We start from the raw sequence: 24,502 nt of genomic DNA on the forward strand, positions 1-24,502 counted from the left end.
ATGGAAGTGTTACCCATAGTATTTATAACCTGTTTATTTTAAGAAGAGAATTTTTTAAAAAAATTACCATGTGAATAGGCAACTCATTAAATGAAAATTAATAAGAAGGCATTTGTTATATCTCTCACAACACACATTCAGAAATTATTATTATTTCAAAAGGGCTGGTTTGGAACAATCTTATGAAGAAACAGCCAGTAAATTACTGCATAAATCACTCTTCAGGAAAGGAGGTTACCAACTGAGGCATTTAAAATGAATTATTATTTTGCCTGGGTATTTTTTTTTTTCTCTAGCATAGGTAGAAAGCTAAATTAATTGAATTTATTATTAACATATGCAGTGTCTAATTAAATTTCAGTGCTGGCCTATTTATATTTCTGCAACATTCCTTCTATCTTCTTAGCAGTCACTGGACACCAACTTTCACTCACATAGGTTATTAGGTGATATGAATTGTCACAGGGCTCCCAAAAATCCCTAAGAATTAGTCTTTAGCTTTTCAAAAAATTATCATCCACTAGATTTGATGAAGTGAATACCAACTCTTTCCTCTGAATGGCTTCAGTTCATTAAGGTAATGGGGCTGTTAAAGTTGCTTAGCTTTCCTTAGGGGGAAAAAGAACAAAGTAGAAGATCACATGATTTGCAACTGTATTAAAAAATAAAAGAGGAAAAAAGATGAGTGAAATTATTTAACTATCAGTCATTGACAGCTAAAAAGCGCAAGGAAAGCTTCTCACAAATGAATTTAGACAAAAGCAGGGAACATACAGTGAATTTTCTGGAGCCTTTGCATTTTGTACCATGAAACAGAGATCAACTCTACTTATACCATGGGACAGGTTTCAAAACGATAGGTTTTTAGGTTTTATGAACACTTACGAGACATTAAGCATGAAGCGTGCTTTGTCTTACTTAATCCTCACACAGACACATTCCTCAGTGGTTCAATGAATCGTTTTTATGGCCATGTCCTCTGCTGGCTGTGTCTGTGAGGCCATTGCGCTGATCAGGTGGCCTTCCCTTTGCTTTTGTGAGGACTCAGAGTCGGTGAGGTTGAAACAAAACCTTCACCTATCACAAAATTTCATTTGTCCCTATGATACTTTGAACATTTTCCTCCAGCCTGGTTAAGAAATCTTACATTTGTTTGTTCTGTGGTGACAGCCTCTCTGTATAACCTCTCTATGCCCTACACATGTTAAAGCCTCATTACTTTTTTTTTTTTTTAAGTTTTTTTAAATGTATTTACTTTGAGAGAGAAAAAGAGAGAGAGAGCTAGGGAGGGGTAGAGAAAGAGAGAGATTGAGAATCCCAAGCAGGCTCCACACTGCCAGCATGGAGCCCGAGGTGGGGCTTAAACACACAAACCATGAGATCATAACCTAGAGTTGGACGCTTAACCAACTGAGCCACCCAGGTGCCCCAAAACCAAAACCTCATTAATTTCACTGAGACCCTGCAAAGTATACTTAATAGTATCACTTTTTCCTCCTAGGCATAGAAGTATCTCTTTCAATGGAACAGGAGACAAAGTTGGGAAAACTGAATGTTGGATTCCCTAAAAAGCATAATGCTCATTATTTTTTTAAATGTTTATTTATTTTGAGAGAGAGAGGGCAATCACGGGGGAGGGGCACAGAAAGAGGGAGAGAGCGGGAGAGAGAGAGAGAGAGAAAGAATCCCAAACAGACTTGACACTCAACATTGAGTCCCATGCAGGGCTCAGTCTCATGAACCATGAGATTATGACCTGAGCTGATATTAAGAGCCCATCGATAAACCGACTGAGCCACTCAGGTGCCACACATAATGCTTATTTAAACAAACAGCCTTCTCAGTGATAAAAACTTCCTCACTGATACGCCTTTAGAACATACTGCACTAAATTGACACTTCTTCTGCAGTAAAGCTTCACGGTCCCTATCTTCCCGATCAAAATGCCATCACCCTATCAGTGACGTTCTAAAAACGCATCCTTGAAGGAAGAGAGCCCTCAGATATTCCTCCTGAGAGAAAAGTGTAGTCCTGTTACCTGTTAATATAAAAGAATGGGAGGCCTAATCCTGTCTCCTCAATAATAGCATCCTTCGAGCAAAATGTAGAGCCCCCAAAGAGCTCAGGATAGATGATTCTTTCCTGTTTCTTCCAGAGCCCAACCTATGATTAGGGCACAAATCATTTCCCAGAACTTTCCCCTTTCTCATATGCCTCTTAGAAAAGTTATTAAGCAAACATTTTGATTTAAGGAACTTTCCAGTGTAGGAGGAATGGAAAAGGCAACTCCTCAAAGTATCAGTCGCTTTGTGACAGGGTTCTTCGTGTTGTGGTGGTAGCATCCATTAATGCAAACTTACATTTCCGTTCTGTGAGATTGCTAAATGCTACCTCACTTACCAAACTTTTCATGTATATCAGCACTGGTCAACAGAAATACAATGCAAACCATAAATGCAGGCCACATATGTAATTTTAAATGTTCTAGGAGCCATACTAGAAAAAAGGAGTAAAAGAAACAAGTGAAATGAATTTTAAGGACATTTTTCTTTAACTCAAGAAATGCAGAATACAGTGATTTTAACATGTAGTCAATGTAAGAGATATTTTACTTTACTTGTGATAAATCTTTAAAATTCAGTGTATATTTTAAACTCACAGCACACTTCAATCCAAACTAGCCACACTTCAAATGCTCACTAGCCATTTCAATGTGGCTAATAGCCATCACAACCAGACAGTGCAAATTTAGCTAGAGATTTACTCTGAGTAAATCGGGCATTGAGAGCGTCCATGTTCTAAATGAATTTTTGCTTGGTTCTGCAGTACAAGTTTATGTGTTATTTTTATGGGCCATGCATGTGTTGCTTTTAAAATTCAGATATATAGTGACACATGAGGATAAGGAATGGACCAGAAAAACAGTTAGGCAATGTTGTCATGTTTGTTCCTATTAAATGTTCCCTATTGACCACTCTCTCTCTTTTAATTATAACTAGAATCTTCCCCGCAAGCACGCACAGTTATGCTGGGAAAACTTCTGCCTCGTTTACTCTGGCTGATTCTCATCCACTTATGGGTCAACGCTTCATTTTCTTGAGGTCACTAGCATTCATACCTAGCACACAAATTCATTCATTATAATGAAGGACTGTTTTCCTTTCAAGTAAACACCACTGGTGGGCTTAATTTTTCATGATATGTCACCTGTAAAATTTTAATGATGATGTTTAAATGCTTACTGTAGCCATCAAGACAAAAACTGCCAGTTTTGAGCTTAGGATGTGTGGGTAGGTTCTGTTTTGGTGGTTTGAAACACTGTAGAACATCATCAAACTATGATACCCAAGAATCATATGGTATCAATCATTCCTAGATATGCTGATCTATTTATTGCCAAGATAGTTCAATGAGCTGGTAAAAGCATATGGAATTTTTCTTTTGAAATGTGAAAAATAAGATCTCACCAATCATGTATCACAGACTGCAACTTTAGTCATACTTTTAAAAGCATTTTAATTGAGGCCTTATGATTGAAAATGTGTTAAAAAGCTTAACAGACATTTAGCTTACTTCATATTTCATTTTTTAAATTATTTGTTTGAGACAGAGAGAAAGAGACAGAGACAGAGACTGCCCACACAAGTAGGGGAGGGGCAGAGAGAATTAGAGACAGAATCCCAAGCGCCCTCTGCACCATCAGTGCAGAGTTCAATGTGGGGCTTGAACTCATGAACTGTGAGATCATGACCTGAGCCGAGATCAAGAGCCAGATGCTTAATCAACTGCGCCACCCAGATGCCCCAAAAATCTCATGCTTTTTTTTTTTTGTGGGTTTCACACCCAGTACAGAGCCCAATGTGGCACTTGAACTTAGGACCCTGAGATCATAACTTGAGCTGAGATCAAGAGCCAGACACTTAACCGAGTGAGCCACCCAGGCGCCCCCCTACTTCATATTTTTAGAAAGCAGAGTTTCTTTACCAAGCGAGGTACATCACCGAGGTCATACATCCCTCAGGTTACAGAGGGGATGTTGAAACTACTTGTGTCGGCACGCAGGTGGCTTCTCAAACCTCTCTTGGGGTAGAATGGTTGGGACTCAGAGTCTCTGCCACCGTTACTGAGAGTTGGCACTGTGCCTTCATGGTCTCCTGCGGATGTGACACTCCCACCTGCCCCAGGTGCTCCACTGGTCACCATCCGGCACATACCACCTCTCTCCCATGGCAGAGCTGCAAAGGTCTTTGATGTACTTCCTTCTGGTAACACTGTCTATCCCTATCCGTCCGCTCTTCCTTAATGGATGGTCTGGTGGGAGGGAAACCAATGGGGTTCAGCAGGGAAGCCTACCTGGTAGGAGGGAAGAGGGAAGACAGCCACTTGCACCATCTCGCCTCGCTCACGTGGGCCCTCCTGCCTTACAGCTCCAGACCTTGTTGTCTAGTCTCATTCACTCATTACAACAGTCCAGCAAATAGAACTTTTGTTTTCCTCCCATTCAACAAAAGTAATTGTTTTTTTTTAATGTTTTATTTATTTCTAGGAGAGAGAGAGAGAGAGAGAGAGAGACACAGCGTGAGCAGGGGAGGGTCAGAGAGAGAGGGAGTCACAGACTCTGAAACAGGTTCCAGACTCTGAGCTGGCAGTCAGCACAGAGCCCGACTCGGGGCTCGAACCCACGAACCGCGAGATCATGACCTAAGCGAAAGTCGGACGCTTAACCGACTAAGCCACCCAGGCGCCCCTCAACAAAAGTAATTGTCAAGCAGCACTGGGGGTGAAGGGAAACTCTTCAACTTCTCTCAGCTTAATAATGGTTTCCTGCTTTGTCCTTCCCAGACCTTGATATTCACTGTACTCAAATCATCTTGGATTATAAGTATTTGACACTGTGTATTTCTCTGCAAGGAGATCCTCAGCCCTCAGAAGGCAGGAGCTCTGTATTATTCATCCTGGAGCTCTCTCGAGCAGGACCTATACGGTGTATGTCACAAAGAGGTGCTTAATAAATGTTCGGTAAACAGCCACTACTGAGATTAAGCAAGCTGGGTTTGAGACAGGTCTGTGTCACTCACTGGGGACTGGGTTTGGAGCACATCACATTTCATTGGTTTTTAGCTCTTGCATCTGTAAAATGGGAAGTGAAACCAGGTGATTTCTAAACTCTCTTCTAGTTCAAATGCTTTATGGTCTATATAATGAGGGGCTGGCTGTTCTTGACAAGGTCCTTCCAGTTTTAAAATTGCTTGACCCTTCTCTTCTGTCACTTGAAGCGTCTACTGACACATTTCAGCCACCATTGTTGGAAGCTGTGAGTTGTGTGTGCCTTTACCCTTTGGTCCTCAAATCTCATGATTTTTAAAGTATCATGAAATACCTACCATTTATCAGGACCCAAATGAATTTTATTATCAAAGTGAATGCCCCTCTTCTTCCCTGTCTAAACCCTTTACTTTTTGTGTAGAAAACTATGGGTTGATGAAGGAGAAAAAGAATGGAATGTTTTGGAATTCTAAAGAGGTGGGTTGCTGGGGTTGCAGAGGGCAGGGGCAGCCATAAACACCCAGATTAGATGGTGTTATTGAGAGAGCAAAAGGGAAGTCAAAGTACAGTGAGAGGCCGAATTCCTACTTCCTCCACTTTTCCCTTTCCCTATTTTTCCTAGAAACTTCTCTGCCATCCTCCCTGAAAAACTCCTCTCTCCGCATCTGGTTTCATCAACTGATTGTGGCAAGAAATTAGGAATGACCAGCATGCTTCACATTCTCAGGGGGTTCTTTACCCAAAGGAGGCACTGAAGCAGAAACCATCCTCCACTTGGTGAGAAATATGTAGAAGATACTATTGAGGAAGGGAACTTCTGCTCTCCTTGCCTAGGCCAGGGAAAGACATTTTTTCCAGGAAAGTACATAGAAAAGAAAATTTACCAGGAAAAATCCCTCACAGAATTAGCCTCGTTTGATGATTATAGTTTTGCACACATGCGTGCATACAAATGCACACACACACACACAACCTTCCTTTCCTTTAAATTACTCTCCGCCCTGGTAGCCAGTAAAGCCACCACCTGGGCTATCCTGAGCCATGAAGCAGAGGCTGATAGGGCTGTGCCTAAAGGTTTGCACAATAGATCCCAGGTGGGGCTTCTGGAACTTAACCCTGGTGTGTGTGAACTTCACCTGTTGGAGGGGGACCCCAAATCATTCTTACAATTTGCTCCTGTGCTTTCTCTTCTAAAGGCTGAGGGTATCTTCCCCAAGGACATTCAGACAACTCAAAAATACTTATTTCAGCTGCCCATTTACTGGGTGCCTGATAGATGCCAGGCATTTTGCATATATTATCTCCACCCCTCTGGGAGGTGTTATGATGTTATTCCCCTTGAACAAAAACGGAAACTGTAAACTCAGAGAGGTCACAGATCTAGTAGGTAGCCAACCTGAGGCTGAAATTCAGATGCATGACAGATCACGATCATTCTTCTGCCACGTCTGTCTCCTTACCATGTGCAAAAAGAACACAAAGCAATGAAGAGAATATAAGAGCAAACTTCAGTGTCACCATCCATTTCAACAATGATGTTGGGACTTTGCAAGAGCTGGTTCCTGTACATCAATATGATGATGGTCCTTGGTCTGATGACTTGGATTCGTTCACTCCCTCTTTATTTCACATTCCGGTGTCCCTAATGTCTAAGCCCCGATCTCTGACCGTTGGAAGGTAAAACAGTCAAGCCAGGCCTGTTTAATAATCTAGGTAGAGCAGGTCACATGCTTATGCCTAATCTTCGGGTTATGAAATTATATTACATTAGTGCTGATCATTTGTGTTGAAAGCAGAGCGATCTAATTGCACCTATGGCTGGCTGACTTAAGATCTCTGCTGACGCAACCCTTCCTGGTATGATCTTCAGAGTCAGTTACTTGGACCACAACAATGATTTCACCAAAGCGGCAGACTCTTTTCTGAGGTGTCCTGACTGGCTTCAAAACAGAGGCAGAGACAAAAAGAAAAGCAGGTACCTAGCATTTGATTAACTTCAAAACCCAGTATTTTATTAAGAGCCAGTGGGTTCGAATTAGAGCATAAATTAAAATCTCATTTTTAAAAAGTGAAAAATAAAAGCTCATTTTTAACTCTGAAGTAGATCAGAGATTTCATAAAATTAAAGACTTTTCGAAAACAAAACTTATTTAAATTAAACAATGACAAATAATCCTTTTACCTAGTCACACACGTAAACACCGAGGCTGGTTGGGAGATGATACACTTTTATTACAGGTAGGATAGAGCTGACTAATAGCAAACTGTACCTGGCAGACTAATTTATGCAGGATTCGTATTTCGCTCCCTCTCAGCATGTTATAACTGTAGCAAAGCCATTCTCTGGAGTTATTACCCCCACATAATCATACCCTGTGGATTAGGAGCAGTCAAATGGGTTCGTTATCAGAGACACATATGTGCCAGAGCAGCTGCCGTCCCTCAGCCACTGTGGGTGATTAAGACTCACTGACGGGGCTGCCTCTGAATTGGATTGAGTCAGGTAGATACACTTCAGCTGAGAGGAATTCAGGCAAGGTGCTGAAAAAAAAATGCCATTTTAAACAGTTCTCTCTTACTATGAGGTCTTCTCCTCTTAAGTGCTGGGGTCATGGATTTCATTCTCCCTGACCACACAGCCGTCAGAAAGAAACCTGGCTCAATACCTGGGTGTGAACTTAGGGGGGACATTAAAGAAGGTGAATGCACTGAGCTTATGTTGAGGAATGCCTTTTACTGGATTTTCATAATGACTGGCCGCAGATGGGCTGAGGGCAATGTCAGATCAAGAGTATTTCCGTAAGAAGAAAGAAATCTTCTCTCTTATAGCCTTTCAAGAAAATGAATAGCTGAGCACCAAGGGGCCAAACACAACTTCTTTTTACACACATTTATGTGAAGGAGGACAGGTTGAGAAGGCAGGCAGGACCTCTGAAGCTGCCATGTGGCTTTCATCTAGAAGAGGTTGCTGCGCCACTGCTGACATCATTATCAGAGGCTGCCTTCATTCCGAGAGCTTCGCAGATGGTGTCACCTGCATTTTGCACGTGGCCAGATGAAGGCGAAAAGGGTTGATGAAACCGAAGCCACCAGCTCAGTGATCCATAACCCTAGTTGCACCTTAGAATCACCTGGACAGTCTTCTAAACTACTGATGCCAAGGCTTCATCCCAGGCCAGGTGGACCAGGATCTCTGGAGGTGGGGCCTGAGAATGGGATGGCTGAGAACTACTGAGTGGACCGTGGCCAAGACAGGCGGAAGTGGGCAAGGCGTCAGAAGGCCTCCAAACTAGGGAAGGACAAGACCACCAGAAGGAGGGTGGGAAGGGGCAGCAGTGTTTGGCATTGCTTCTGCACAGGTGGGAGGCATCAGGATCCTTAGCCTCTATTCCTTTAGCTGTTTCTTTCTTTTTTTTTTAAATGTTTTATTTATTTCTAGGAGAGAGAGAGAGAGAGAGACAGCACGAGCAGGGGAGGGCCAGAGAGAGGGAGTCACAGACTGAAACAGGCTCCAGGCTCTGAGCTGGCAGTCAGCACAGAGCCCGATGCGGGGCTCGAACCCACGAACTGCGAGATCATGACCTAAGCGAAAGTTGGACGCCCAACTGACTAAGCCACCCAGGCGCCCCTAGCTGTTTGTTTCTATGAAGGGTCTACCAGTTGCCCTACACCCTCCTGGCCTCAGAGGAAATGAGAGATGTGATTGATGAGTTTGAGTAAGAAAGAGCATACTTGGCTCTCAGCCCCAGAGCTTCCCTTCTTTCCAAGTCTGCCCGCCAGATACAGGAGCCTGTTCTCCACCTGGTCAGGATGAGGGAGCCAGCTCTGCCCTGGACTGGGGGGCTCTCAGCTGTCCAGCCCCACCTGTGACGAGGTGGGTGAGGCTGCCTAATTCAACAGAACTTGGCAGATCTAAGCCACATTCTCCAGCACTGTATCAAGAAACAAAATTATCATTCTGACCTCCACCTTCCAGTCTCCTGTGGAAGAGTTCTGCTCCTTCCAAAGGGCCATCAGGAGACTGTCACCTCCTTAGAGGTGTGCCATCATCCCAAAAGTCATTTTAGATAAGTCATTACAGAGAATGTGCGAGAAACTGCACTCGGGAAATAGAAATGAGAATGAGAACAATATATCAGATGCTGAGGAAAGTGTGTGACAGGTACCAAATAAGTAATTAGCTATAAATCCAAAGTTTCTGGCTCATTTACAGGAATAGTCACCCACCTGGTCAGGGAGGGGGAGAAAAAGTAAAAATGTGGGTTACAAGAAAGAAAGTTTGCTTGAATTCCATGTTATCTAGGGACCCCTATTGGGGAGCGGGGTGGGGAGTGAGGATCATTTGCCTCAATATACAGATAAATGCTCTAATCACCTGTGAGCCCAAAACTTCTACCTGCCTGCAATGACTGGTCATGAGACTTGAAAATGCAGACACTGTCAAGATATTGGGTTCTTATATCGCCCACCCCTCTTCATGGAAATACGACTGCCCTACCATTTTCATCATGTTAAAGAAATATTTAATCAATTACTTAAAATCTACACAGAGCATCCATGTAAGCGATCTCACTTACGTGTCTCAAAAGTTCTTTGGCTTATTTCTGTCTATTTATATTTGCATAGAAGGGAGCTGAAGTATCCAGAGGCCCACATGAGCAGTGAATGCCCAAATGAGATTAATCCCAAACTTTCCTAACTCCAAAAGTTATGCTTTTTGTAACCTGCTCTGTTGCCTTTCAGTTAATGCCTGGCTATTTGTCGCTCTTCCCAGCAGCTCCTCTGTCCTTCTTGCTTTGGTGTTGAATGATACTCTAACTAGCTAATCCTCTTGGTAATGCCTAAATATCAGTTTATATGAGACTTGGCTCAGTCGGTTAAGCGGCCGACTTTGGCTCAGGTCATGATCTCGTGGTCTGTGGGTTCGAGCCCCACGTCGGGCTCTGTGCTGACAGCTCAGAGCCTGGAGCCTGTTTCGGATTCTGTGTCTCCCTCTCTCTCTGCCCCTCCCCAGCTCGTGCTCTGTCTCTCTCTGTCTGAAAAATTAATAAACGTTAAGAAAATTTTTTAAAAAGAGACTTACTAAATTCCTGTTCAAAACAGGCAGGATAAAAGATATGACTGTTAGACTGGAATCAGTAATAGAAACAAAGGAGAACAAAGTTTCAAGATAAAATGTAACAGAGGAAACCAGCAGATAGAAATAAATTTCAGGGTAACTGAAATGAAAGCCATGCATTTAGAGACAGCAAATAAAACATGAATTAATGGCAAGTAATAAGGGACATACTTAGCAGTTTGTAAAAACAATTTTTTTAATCTTATTCTTATTACCCTCCAATGATCTATTGAAAACAGCATGACTTTACATGTAAGACACAAATTCTTTGTAAGTTAGAGTCTATGTGCTCTCACCTCCATGCCAAGGGAAAAAAAAATCACTGGGGCCTATAACATGCCTAGGCATTCTTCTAGACTCTGCAGATACGAAGAAATAAGAGAAGGTATTTGTTCACAAACAATGAAGAACCCAGCGAGAGTGTTTTTAAATAACTGACAAATTTGTAAAAGCTGCACTGGTACATTAGTCAAGATGGACTGTGTTACATTTCAACGGCAAGTAAGTTCAAACATCACAGGTAAATCAGCAAGGATTGATCTCTTGCTCAGAGAACATATTTGTCAGAGATCTGCTGTAGGTCCATTCCAGGATGCAGCCACCACCTGGAATGTCACCAGTTGTTATAACAGATGGAAAGAATTGTAGAGACTCTCACACTGGCAAGTAAACCCTCTGACCCGGAACGGACGCATGCCGCTTCCACTTAGACTTTATTGGCAAAGGTTGTTACGTAGCTGCGTGTAACTACAAAGGGGCCAGGATGTGCAATCCTATCACAAGCCTGGAGTCGGGAAGAACCAGAACTGTGGATGGCTGAAGAGCACTAATTACTATCACAATCATTGTTTTTATCCACAAAGCCCCAAGAAGGAGACTTATTCTTTGTCAGGGCAAAGCACAGGGAAACTGGAAGAAAGTTCTTAAGAGTTAGAGTTAGATTTCACTAGACGGCATGGAAGAAGCCGTTCTGAGCAAAGGAATAGCACGAGCCAAGGTATGAAGAGCCTACTGTGGTCAGAGTACTGAGGAGGTGAGAGAAAGGAAAAGAAAGATAAGACTGGAAAGGAAGGCAGTGACTAGAATCTAGGAGACTTTGCTATACCAAGGCAGTTAATTTGATCTTGAAGGCAATGGGAAGCCACTTAAAGGTGTTAAGCAAGTATGTGACAAGATAGAAGATGGATTGGAAGAAAACCAAAAGCGAGGTCAAGGGGCCAGTCAACAGGCTTCTTCATCCACTAATGGTGGCCCAAGCCAAAGCATTATCAGAGGGCTGCAACTGAGGGGAAATATTTCCAAAATAATTGGAAGCAAAACTCAATAGATCTTAGCAACATGAAATGAACCCCAGATTTCTTCTGTATAAGACATACAGAAGTAGAAAGTTTAGAGGGAAGAGGAAATTATTTCTGGTCATGTTTAATGAGGTCCACTTATAGGCCAGCAACAAGTGATGTCCTTCAGTTGCACGGATGTGGAGGTGATGGGAGTAGGTCTGGAGTAGAGGTAGGGAAGAGGGAGTCAGCCGATTAGAGGTGGTAGTGGGAGCTACAATGGAAGAAAAGATTTCCCAGGGAGGGGACTCAAACGAGAAGGTAAATATGAGTGGGTTTTAGAAAATATGAATAATTATGGGTAGAAAGGAGGGATTGGTGAAGCAGGCTGAGAGCGGAGGGGCAGTGAGCTGGAGAGGAATCCAGCTGAGGTCACGGGAGACCTTTTCTTTTTTTAATGTTTTATTTATTTTTGAGATGGAGAGAGACAGTGCTTAAGGCAGGGAAGGGCAGAGAGAGAGGGAGACACAGAATGCGAAGCAGGCTCTAGGCTCTGAGTTGTCAGCACAGAGCCCAGTGTGGGGCTTGAACCAATGAACCGTGATATCATGACCTGAGCCGAAGTCGGATGCTTAACTGACTGAGCCCCTCAGGCGCCCCCCATGGGAGACCTTTCTAAAGCAGTCCTGATGGGGTGGTGGGGAAGAGAGGTGCTTGTAGGAGCTGAGGAGGGAATGGGAGCAAGGACTCAGAGAAAGGCTGTGGTGAGCCTCCTAGAGCAGCCACATGGCCAGGCATACTTGCGTGCGTGCCTGTGTGTGCACAAGTGTGTATGGGTGAGTCCATGTGTATGTTCACAATGGGAGGGGCTTGAGTATGATTCTCTACTGCGGGGATAAAGCAGAAGGGAGGAAAGTGCGGAAGACAGACGGGAGAGGTAGGTAATGGATTGAGAAAGTACCCTGTGAGGTAGTAAAGGAGGAGTCTGAGTGTGACAGCACAGGGAGAAGGCCAGGTCTTGGACAAGAGGAAGAAAATGTCACTCAAACTGGAGGGAAGGTTGGGCCCAAACCAGAGGAAACATGGCAACAGGGAACGGACAGGTGAGGGAATTGCCCTGATAGCCCTTGTGTTCTCTTTGGAATGGAAGAGTTCAGCTCGTTGGATGTTTTCAAGCCTTCTGTAAGGCAGGCACACAAACTGACAGAAATGGAAGTGGGGGTGATAGGTGCTCAAGAGTGGGGGAAGGGATGAAATGGCAAGGGCCAGAGGAGGGAAAGACTGGAAAAGACTTTGCAGAATGGCCGGCCGAGGGTGGGAGACTACAGATCAGAGGCCCAAGTTGGAATGGGGGTACAGAGTCCAGGGACATAGCTCAAAGAATAGAACCCCCCACCAAATGATTGGGGGAGAGACAATTTCCCACAGAGAGCTCCCCTGTGGCTGTATTTTCACTGTAAGTCCTTTATTTATGACTAACTCAGCTCTGTTTTGTGATAGCAGACTGCACTAAGGAGGGTATGGCAGCCTTCCTCTGTACACCATAGCTAAGCAGGTGGATTCCCTTCCTCTCCCCCCAGGCCACGACAGGTGCTTTCCATTCTGCTATTAGGGGAGTAACCTCAATGACTAGTTTCTTCTAGTTCTCTGCTTTTTTTTTTTAAATTTTTTAATGTTTTATTTATTTCTAGGAGAGAGAGAGAGAGAGACAGCGTGAGCAGGGGAGGGTCAGAGAGAGAGGGAGTCACAGACTCTGAAACAGGCTCCAGGCTCTGAGCTGGCAGTCAGCACAGAGCCCGACGCGGGGCTTGAACCCAAGAACCGCGAGATCATGACCTAAGCGAAAGTCAGACGCTTAACCGACTAAGCCACCCAGGCGCCCCCTCTAGTTCTCTGTTTCTGATTAGATAATCTTGTCAGAAATCTCTGCTTTCAGACGCTTTGAATCAGTAGTTTAATATGTATGTTACAAAACATAACTCACCATCTTTAGGTTACCTTGGATCTGTACATATACAGCATTCTTTTGGAAAGCAATCTGATCCAAGTAATTCCTTTCCTGGAAGTTCATCCAAAAGACTTAGGCCTGCTCATCTTCCACCCCCATACTAAGAAAGAAGAAAGAATGTGCTTGAAGATATTCATTACAGCAATAGCTAGAATACCACAACCATGGAAGATAACCTAACAGACAGCAGTCCATCAGTTTGACGGAAAATCCATGCTGTTATCTGTATGCAAGTTGTGAAGACAACATGTATGACATGGAAAATGCTTATATTCTGAATAAGAAGTACAGAAGAGAATCTCAAAACTGCAATAGGAGTATAATAACATAGGAAATAAGTATTAAGATGGACAGATTTGAAACAACTAAAAATAAAGGAAATCTTGCTTTGCTATTGGTAGGATTGTGGGTGAGATTTTTAACTTGAGCTCCATTTCATTGTTATAATGTTGTTTGTTTATTTTTAAAAATTCCTCTATAAACAGATGGACATTTGAACAGAAACACGATAAGGAGCAAGTCCATCTTTTCCTAATCCTCCCGCCCTGCTAATGAGAAAGAGCTTTATCATATTCAGGATTGAGACAAATCTCAAACTTTAAACCTTGCTATGAAGCAGCCATCAGCTTCCACGTAACAGGTTGACAACCCCCAATATGTTGGCTTAACATTTTTCTTTTACTAAAGAGATTTGAAATTCCATTCCAGTTACCAACCAGGTCTTTCAACTTCTTTAAAAAAAAAAAAAAAAGTTTCCTATCACCCTTCCGGTGATTATTCTATTTTATCTCCATTGCCCCAGATCCTCTCCCAAAACTCTCTCAATCCAGCTTCTATTGCCACCAGTAGGTTACATCAAGGTCAACAGTGACTGCTTAACTCTATGGACAAGTTCAAGTTCTTAACCAGAAACTCCCTTCACTCTAGAACCTGCCAACCCCCTCTTCTTCTCTAGCCCTAGGGTCACCAATGGACTGTCCGCTCCTCTTTTTCCTTCCCATTTTTTGCCTTTGTGGCAGTAATTCCCTTCAATCTAAACCACTGACTTCTGCCAAGAAACCCCAGACCCGCTAACCACATCAAACTCCATCCCTGCTTCCTACTCGAAGCAAAAGGTATCCATCCAACATAAATGTGTCTAGCAGCTACATCATACATTCCTAATGGCTGCCATATTCCCTGTCAAGGGGTGAAGATTGGGTCTTGGGAGCAAGAAAATATTCTTACTCTTTAAAAAGTGCATATGAAAATAATAAAGTGTGTATGTGTATAAAGCACAGATATCAATACGATACTGAAATCAACACACAATATATCTGTGCTTTACAATTCCATTGGGAAAAGGTGATTAGGAAAAATGTCTGAAAAGACTCCTGGGCTGAAGTGCAATAAGGAAAAAAAAAGTTGAGAAATACTGATCTACACTGTGCCAGGCATTCTTAGGTGCTAGGAATACAGCAATGAATAAAATAGACCGATGCACCTGCCCTCATGTCAGGAGAGAAAAAAATAAGTAAAAATATAAACTTGGTCAGGTGGGATAATTGCTAAAGAGAAAAGTAAAAGTAAGGCAACAGGGGGAGTTGGAAGGGGAGGTGACTGGGCAGGGGATGACAACTTTAAATATGATGGTTAAAGAAGGTCCTCCTGACAAAGCATCTAAATAAAGACGTGGAGGTGAGGGAGCAAGCCATGAGACTATCTAGGGGACTATCCAGGCAGCAGGAACAGTATGTGCAAAGGCCCTGGGGTTAGAAGTGCTCCTGGTATGTTTGAAGTACAGTAGCAAGGCCAGTGGCTCGACACGGGAATGGGTAGCAGATGAAGTCAGAGGCCTGGCAAGGAGTCCAACCACATAGGTCCTAGTAGGCTATTGTAATGACTTGGCTTATGCTCTGAGAGCAGAATCCATTGGAAGTGTTTAAGCAGGGGACTGATATGAACCAATTCATTTAAAAAGAATTCTTTTAATTTCTATTTTTAAGAAAGTGAGAGAGAAAGAGAAAGAGAGAGAAAGAGAGAGAGAGAGAGAGAGAGAGAATGGAGAGAGAATGAGTGGAGGAGGGGCAGAGAGGAGACACGGAATCTATATCATGCTCCAGGCTCTGAGCTGTCAGCACAGAGCCCAAAACAGGGCTCCAACCCACCGACCATAAGATTATGACCTGAATGGAAGTCGAACGCCTAACTGACTGAGCCACCCAGGTGCCCCAGAACAAGTTCATTTTTTAAAAGTAGGCTCCATGCTCAGCATGGAGTCCAATGCAGGGCTTGAAGTCATGACCTGACATCACTACATGAACTGAGATTAAGAGTTAGATGTTTAACCTACTGAGCCACCCAGATGCCCCTAAACCAATTCATTTTTTAAAGATCCCTCTGGCCCCTGGGTTGAGAGAGGAGGATAAGGAGGAGGGGTGGAAGCAGAGAGAGCAGTTAGGAAGCCCTTGCAGCCATCCATGTGAGAGAGGACGCTGGCTTAGACCTGGCAGAGCAGTGGGAATGGAGACAAGTGGTTGGATTCTCAAGGTAGTGCCAACAGGTGGATTAAACGTGACACATGAGAGTAAGAGAAGAATCAAGGATAATGTCAAGGAAGAATGGAGATGCCAGCCACTGAGGTGAAGAAGGCTGAAGGAAGCAAGTGTGAGGACAGGAAGACTATGGGTGCACTTTGGGAACCAATGAGACTCCTATTTCAGATCCCAGTTAAGATATTCAATAGGAAGCTGGGGACTTACAAGTGTGGGATTCAGGGGAAGTCTGGGCTGGAAATATCTGTTTGAGAGTGTTTCCAATAAAAGCGACACTACTGGATGGAACACCAAGGAAGTGAGGGAAGAGGGAGAAGAGAAGAGGTACAAGAATGGAGTCCTCCTCTGGATGACTCCAAGGGTAAGGATGAACCAACATAGCAGATCAAGATGGCAGCCAGTGAGGGAGCGAAACCGGGAGAGCATAGTGACTGGGAGCCGGGGGAAGAAGGCTCTTCCAGGAGGAGGGAGGAAGCCACTGTGCCAGATGCAGACCAAGTAAGATGGGGACAAAGACTGCACTGAAGGTGTAGATTGCTCTGGGTAGTAGTGACATTTTAACAATATTTATTCTTCCGACTCATGAGCATGGAATGTTTTTCCATTTTTTTGTGTCTTCTTCAATTTCCTTCATAAGTTTTCTATAGTTTTCATCATACAGATCTCCTATATCTTTGGTTAGGTTTATTCCTAGGTATTTTATGTTTTTTTTGTGTCTGCAAATGTGAATGGGATCAGTTTCTTGATTTCTCTTTCTGTTGCTTCATTATTGGTGTATAAAAATGCAACCGACTTCTGTACATTGATTTTGTACCCTGCAACTTTGTTGAATTCCTGGATCAGCTCTAGTAGGCTTCTGGTGGAATCTGTTGGGTTTTCTATGTAGAATATCATGTCGTCAGTGAAAGTTTGACTTCTTTACCAATTCTGATGCCTTTGATTTCCTTTTGTTGTCTGATGGCTGATGCTAGCACTTCCAGCACTCTGTTAAACAACAGTGGTGAGAGTGGACATCCCTGTCATGTTCCTGATCTCAGGGAGAGCTCTCAGTTTTTCCCCTTTGAGGATGATGTTAGCTGAGGGCTTCTCATAGATGGCTTTTATGATGTTTAAGTAAGTTCCTTCTATCCCAACTTTCTCGAGGGTCTTTATTAAGAAGGGGTGCTGTATTTTGTCAAATGCTTTTTCTGCATCTATCAACAGGATCATAAGGTTTTTATCTTTTCTTTTGTTATTGTGATGTATCACATTGATTTATGTATCACATTGATGTATCGAATATTGAACCAGCCCTGTAGCCCAGGAAGGAATCCCACTTGATCATGGTGGATAATTCTTTTTATGTGCTGTTGAATTCGATTTGCAAATAACTTGTTGAGGATTTTTGCATCTGTATTCATCAAGGATATTGGCCTGTAGTTCTCTTTTTTTGCTGGATCTCTGTCTGGCTTGGGAATCAAAGTGATGCTGACTTTGTAAAATGAGTCTGGAAGTTTTCCTTTGATTTCTATTTTTTGGAGTAGCTTGAGAAGAATGGGTATTAGTTCTGTTTTAAATGTCTGGTAGAATTCCCCAGGGAAGTGATCTGGCCCAGGGCTCTTATTTGTTGGGAGATTTTTGATAACTGATTCGATTTCCTCACTAGTTATGGATCTGTTCAGATTTTCTATCTCTTCCTATGTGAATTTTGGTAGTGAGTCTGTGTTTAGGAATTTGTCCATTTCTTCTAAGTTGTCTAGTTTGTTCTCATATAATTCATCATAGTACTCCCTGATAATTGCTTGTATTTCTGAGGGGTTGGTTGTAATAAGTCCTTTTTCATTCATGATTTTGTCTATTTGAGTGCTTTCTCTTTTCTTTTTGAGAAGCCTGGAGAGAGGTTTGTCAATTTTGTTTATTTTTTCAAAAAACCAACTCTTGGTTTCGTTGATCAGTTCAACTGTTTTTGTTTTTTTTTTGGTTTCTATATTGTTTATTTCTGCCCTAATTTTTATTATATCTCTTCTCCTACTGGGTTTGGGTGTGCTGTTAGATTTTGTACTTGCTCTTTTTCTAATTTCTTGAAATAGGCCTGGAGGCAAAAGACACGAACAGACACTTCTCCAAAGAGGACATCCAGATGGGCAACAGACACATGAAATGATGCTCAGTGTCCCTCATCATTAGGGAAATACAAATCAAAACCACACTGAGATACCACCTCATGCCAGTCAGAGTGGCTAAAATGAACAAATCAGGAGATTCTAGATGCTGGTGAGGATGTGGAGAAATGGCACCCTTCTACACTGTTAGTGGGAATGTAAGCTGGTGCAACTCCCCTAGTAAACAGTATGGAGGTTCCTCAAAAAATTAACAACAGACCTCCCCTATGATCCAGCAGTAGCACTGCTAGGACTTTACCCAAGGGATACAGGAGTGCTGATGCATAGGGGCACATGTATCCCAATGTTCACAGCAGCACTCTCCACAATAGCTAAAACATGGAAAGAACCTAAGTGTCCATCAACTGATGAATGCATCAAGAAGATGTGGTATATTTATACAATGGAATACTACATGGCAATGAGAAAGAATGAAATCTGGCCATGTGTAGCAACATGGATGGACCTTGAGGGTGTTATGCTGAGTGAAGTAAGTCAGGCAAAGAAGGACAGATACCATGTTTGCACGTATAGGAGGATTAGGAGGAACTTAATGGAGGACCATGAGGGAGAAGAAGGGGAAAGATAGTTGGGGAGAGGGAGGGAGGCAAACCATGAGAGACTCTTGAATGTTGAGAACAAACTGAGGACTGATGGGTATGGGGGGGAGAGGATGGGGGGTGACGGGCATGGAGGAGGGTACTTGCTGGGATGAGCACTGGGTGTTATATGGAAACCAACTCGACAATAAACTATTTAAAAAAACTAAAAAAAAATAAATTAAAAAAAAAAGATGGGGACAAAGATTGACTATTGAGTTTGGCAGCTTGAAACTCCCTGGTGCCATAGGAAATGCTGTATCCGGGCAGTGGGTTCAAGAGAGAAAGTGGAGAAAGAGGAAGGAGATGCTGAGAATATAGGTGACTCCCAGAGAAGTGTTGCTGTAAGGCAAATTTTAAAAAGGCAGTAATAGCTGGAGGGCTTAAGTGAATGTTTTTTTTTTTGTTGTTTTTTTTTTTTTTGAGAGAGAGATGAGCGGGGGAGGGGCAGAGAGGGAGGGACAGAGGATCCGAAGAGGCTCCACACTGACAGCAGCCAGCCAGGTTCGAGGCTCAAACTCACAAACTGCATATCAAAACCTGAGCTAAAGTCAGATGCCACCAACTGGTGTGTGAGCCCCCCCAGGACCCTAAGTGAGATTTTTTTTTTTTTTTATGATGAGAAAACGACAGCATGTTTTTTGTGTGCTGATGGGGCTGATCCAAAGAGAGGAGGAAACTGATGTGGCAGAGAGAGAGGAGAAATCATCAACATTGTCTCTGAGCTGGAGAGAAAGGATGGCTATGAACAGTGGTCCAGCCGGCCTAGGGGCACCCCCCAGAGAGCTTCTCCTGACCTCCTCCATGTGCTAGGTACTCCATACACTGGGGTCACGGAGTCCTCACAATTTTGAAAGAAAGTAGAATTAGTCTTACTGTTCAGATAAAGAAATCAAGATGTAGGGAGTTCAGAGACTTAGAAAAGAAGCTGAAGTGTGAACCTCCTCTAATGTCAAATGCCTGGTCCCTTCCCAGGCTGCCCCACGGAACACCTTCATTTTACAGAGAGAAACAGGGACCCTTTGACCTGCTCAAGGTCACACAGTGGACTAGAACCTGGTGCTTGGCTCTTGGCCCTGTGCGCCTTTTCTTCCCTTCTCCTGAGCTCGCTCCTCTGTGCCAAGCTGTCACCTGCGCTGAGCCCTTGCTCACGTCTGGAAGAGCCTACTCATTCCAGAACTTGCTCTCCTGCTCTTTTTTAGCTTTAGGCAGGTTTACTGAGGTATAATTGTGTACAGTAAAATTCACCCTTTTTAGATGTACACGCCGATGAATTTTGACTAATACATAAAGGCGCGTAAATACAAATGCATTCAGGATATACAGCCTTCCACTACCCTCCAAATTACCCCTCTGCCCCCTTTGTGGTCAGTCTCCTCCCTCACTGCCAACCTTGGGCAAAACCTGATCTGTTTTCTGTCCTTACCATCTTGCTATTTCCAGAATATTGTCATATATGTCATATGTTTGGAATCATACAACATGCAGCCTTTTGAGTGTAGTTAATTTCATTTCGCATAATGCCTTTCAGATCCATCCATGTTACTGTATGTAGCAAGAGTCCATTCCTTTGTATTACTAAGAAGTATGCTATTTTATGGATGGGCCAAAGCTTGTTTATCCATTCACCAGTTGATGGATACTTAAGATGTTTCCAATATTGGGCAAATACGAATGAAGCCACTGTAAACATCTCCATACAGATTTCTGTGTGGACATATGTTTTTAATTCTCTTAGGCAAATATCTAGAAATAGGATTGCTGGGTCATATGTTAAGTCTATATCCAGCCTTTTAAGGACTGAAACATTGGATATCCATATGCAAAAAAAAAAAAAAATTTAACCTTGACCATATACAGAAAAATAACTTAAAATGGATCACAGACTTAAATGTGAACCTAAAAGTAAAAAATATCTAGAAGAAAAACATAGGAGAAAATATTGGTGACCTTGCATGAGGCAAAGGCTTCTTAGATTTGACATCCAAAGCATGAGAGATAAAAGAAAAACAATCGATAAACTAGAACTCATAAAAATCAGAACTGCTTTTCAAAATGCACTGATAAGAAAATGAACAGACAAGTCACATACTTGGAGAAAATATTTGTGAATTACTTATCTGATAAAGGGCTCATATCCAGCATGCATAAGGAATTCTCAGAACTCAGTAACAATAAGAAAGAACCCAATAAAAAAATGCACAAAAGATATGAATAGACACTTCACCAAAAAAAGATATACAGAAAGCAAATAAACTCACAGAATGATGCTCAGTATCATTAGTCATTTGGAAAATGCTAAGTAAAACTACAATGAGGTAAATGACACACCTATTTAATGGCTACAGTTTTAAAAAGCTGTCAGGAGCCGGCAAGAATGCAGAAGGCTGGGACTCTTAGGTTGCTAGTGGGAAGGTGAAATGACACAGCCCCTCTGGAAAACAACTGGCAGTTTTTACAAAGTAACACATACAGGAGCTGGGGTAGTGGGGACAGGTGGAGTACAAAGGGGAAATGGAAAGTTTCGGGAATAGTCAAACTGTTGTATATATTGATTATGGTGGTGGTTACATGACAGAATGAATTTATCAAAATTCAGTGAATTATACACTGAAAGGGGAAAATTCTTTACTGTGTTAATTTTACTTTAATCTTAAAAATAGAAGGGGAAGGTTAAAAGCAAAGGCAGCGATGCCCCTTTGTGACTAGACTAGTTTGCTTCTTCATGCCTCAGGGTTCTGTTTTGTGTTTTTTAAGTCTATACATTGAGAATAAAATGGTACCTTCCTTATGCGGCTGTAAGAATTAAATCTCTCATTTATGTTTTAATTTATATTGTAACAATTAAAAGACTGAGATCTCTCATCTACACTTCAATTCATGTTGTAAGAAGTAAAAGATTTAAGTGTCTGATTTATGTAATGTAGGTAAAGTACCTGGAACATAGCAAATGCTATGTAATCTTTGATTGTTATTTTTAGTTCTGCTGTTATTACTCACGTATTGCTCTTTGAGGAAGTTTAGTGATGAAATAACGGACAAACGGGCACTTAGGGGCCGGGGTGATCTGAAGATGGGGAGAGCTGGGTACACTGACTCACGCACAGAGTGGAGGAAATCCGTGAGAAGAGAAAGAAGGACAGGGGAGTAATTCTGGGTACAATCCTGTACTACTAATGTGGCATCAGCTGCCCGCTTTAGTAAATAACTCCCTTTCACTTGCAACAGCTAATTAAGTAATTTCTGGAGGCCAGAAGTGACTTGGGCTGGATTTAATGACAGCCCCTCCACAGATCAAAAAGTTCAAATCCTTTCTCTGTGTCATAATCTCAAATCTAAAAGAAAGAAAAGACCAAACAAACCAAACTCCTAAATACATAGTACCCAATCTCTTTAAAGTGACACCTCCCCATATTTATGTGAATGGTCTGCTCTCAGTCTCAGCCGCACAAAAGTCATGTGAACGCTAGTGCGAAAATGGAAGGTGGTTCCCAGAGTTCTGGCTGGTCATTACAGACTCAGGGAATTTTCATCAAAGACAGAAACCCAACAAAATGTAAATAACTGTGTAATCTGCAGGGATCAGTGCCCTGCTGGGCGATTTTCTCACAAGGGTAGACATTGTAAGAGACTTCCTAAGAATCAGAATGCTCCTTCTGACAATTTATTTTAGCTCCTAGCTTTTCTTTCCAGGAGGCAAATCAGTGCAACTTCTTTCTGCCTTTGTTTCATTTTGGTAACAAGCCTCAATTTTCAGACAGGCTTCACCCGGCTACCCTATCCGAGACAATGAGGTTGCCACCTCATTGGGTAGATGGATTTTTTGATAACTACTAGTAAAAAACAAATGAACAGCTGATCGAGCTAAGAATAGCAGGTTGGATTGATGGTGTGGTCTCAGCAGTTGGGAGCTCAGGAGGGTAGGACATCACAGAATAAGGTTGGCTGGCTCACTGCGAGCCCCCAGAACAGAGGGCAGGGTGGGCCAGCACAGCACCCGTGAACTTGAACGACCATATTGCCATACGCCACGCCCACAGGGATTTTTTTTTACTCTATCCACCTACTCATCCATATCGTTTCGAATTGATGAGGACTTTTAAAAGTACAACCGCAGTGCCATTAACATAACCAACAAAGTCAATAATAATTATGTAATATTATCTAATACCCAGTCCATGCTCAATTTTCTCTGGTTATCTCAAAAATGACTCTTATAAAGTATTTATTCAAATCACAAACAATATCCACACATTGCATTTAGCAACGAGTCTCTGAAGTCTCTTTTAATCCAGAACAGTCACAGGAGTTTTCTGTCTTTATCTATCTATCTATCTATCTATCTATTTAGGTATTCATTGAATATAAAATGCTTCCAAAGAGATTTAAAAAAAAAAACACAAATCCAAAAGGTTCATAATGAAATATCCCTCAGTCTCCTTCTCCAGAAGCCATTACCAGTTTCATGTATGGTACTTCTAGAAATAGTGTCTGCCTGGATAAGCATGCCTGGCCCTAAGGCTGCTGTAGCACGGTGGTTAAGAGTGAGGACAGGAGTTCGAATCTCCACCGCTTACTAAGTATAAATCTGGGGTATGTTACCACATCCCTGAGCTCCAGTTTCTTCCCGTGGGAGGTGGGATGTTGAAAGAATTAAATCAGATAAGCATTTAAATTATTTGTTAATATATACATTCCCCTTTGGCTTTTTTCCAAATGATAGAATGGTGCACATTTCTACTTGTTTTTTCCATCTAACATATTTTGATAATAATTACATATATATTCTTTTTTTTAAATTTGAAAGAGAGAGAGCGCGTGCGAGAGAGCGCACACGTGCAAGCAGGGGAGAGACAGAGGGAGAGAATCTTAAGCAGGCTCCACATTCAGCACAGAGCCCAATGCAGGGCTCGATCCCATGACCCAGGTATCATGCCCTGAGCCAAAATCAAGAGTCAGACGCTCAACCAGCAGAGCCACCCAGGTGCCCCCTTACCTGTTCTTACAGATTCACATCATTTGGAATATTTTCTTCCCTTGGCTTCTCTTCAGTCCCATCCATGGATTTGTTCCTAACTCACAAGATCACTTTCTCAGTCTCCTTGGCTGGTTTCTCGTCTCTCCTGCGCAGGGAAATGTGGAGTCCGAGGGTCCGTCTCTTCTCTAACTACAGTTTCTCCACAGGTGATAGCCATTCCTCTGGCTTCAAATACCAGGGTGGGGCCGTGGAGGGCCCTAGTCCTAAAACATAAGGAGACATTCACTCTCAGGCACTTTCAGGTGCAGAGTTAGCCCCGGAGAGTGACTATCCCCTTAAACTGCATGCCCTACACACCTTGCTCACCTTTTCCTGGTTCCACCTCCCAAAATACCTCGACCTTCTCCCCAGACTTCCAGACACATAAATCCTATTTGGCACCTCTACTTACATATCTTAAGCAGACCTCCTGCCTTATTTCCCACTCCCATGCCCAAACCCACACCTTCTCCTTGTCTGCATCAGTGAACAGCATCACCATTTATTCCATTGCTTACCCTTGATTCCTTCCTTTTGACAAGTCCTATCTTCTATCTCCAAGATAGGTTCCAAATCTGATAACCTCTCACCTCCCCCAGCTGCTATAGCTTAGGCCAGGCCCCCTGCCTCTTGGCACTGTGAACACTCCCTGCCCCCGGTCTCCCTGCTTCCGCACTTGCTTCCTCCCTCCCCCTCCCCCCTTGTGCACACAAGGCAGCAGCCAGAGTGATCTTTTCAGATCATGAAGGAGACTGTGTCAC

At 42.7% G+C, this 24,502-nt stretch overlaps 1 protein-coding gene across 1 annotated transcript in view; it reads left to right on the forward strand.

Moving 5' to 3' along the window:
- The window catches only part of CLRN1 (clarin 1), a 40,832-nt gene that overhangs the window by 960 nt on the left and 15,370 nt on the right, over positions 1–24,502 (forward strand). The window lies entirely within an intron of this gene.

Source organism: Hyaena hyaena, unplaced genomic scaffold (genome assembly GCF_003009895.1).
Source record: "Hyaena hyaena isolate Hyena2069 unplaced genomic scaffold, ASM300989v1 scaffold_186, whole genome shotgun sequence".
Classification (NCBI taxonomy): Eukaryota; Metazoa; Chordata; class Mammalia; order Carnivora; family Hyaenidae; genus Hyaena; species Hyaena hyaena.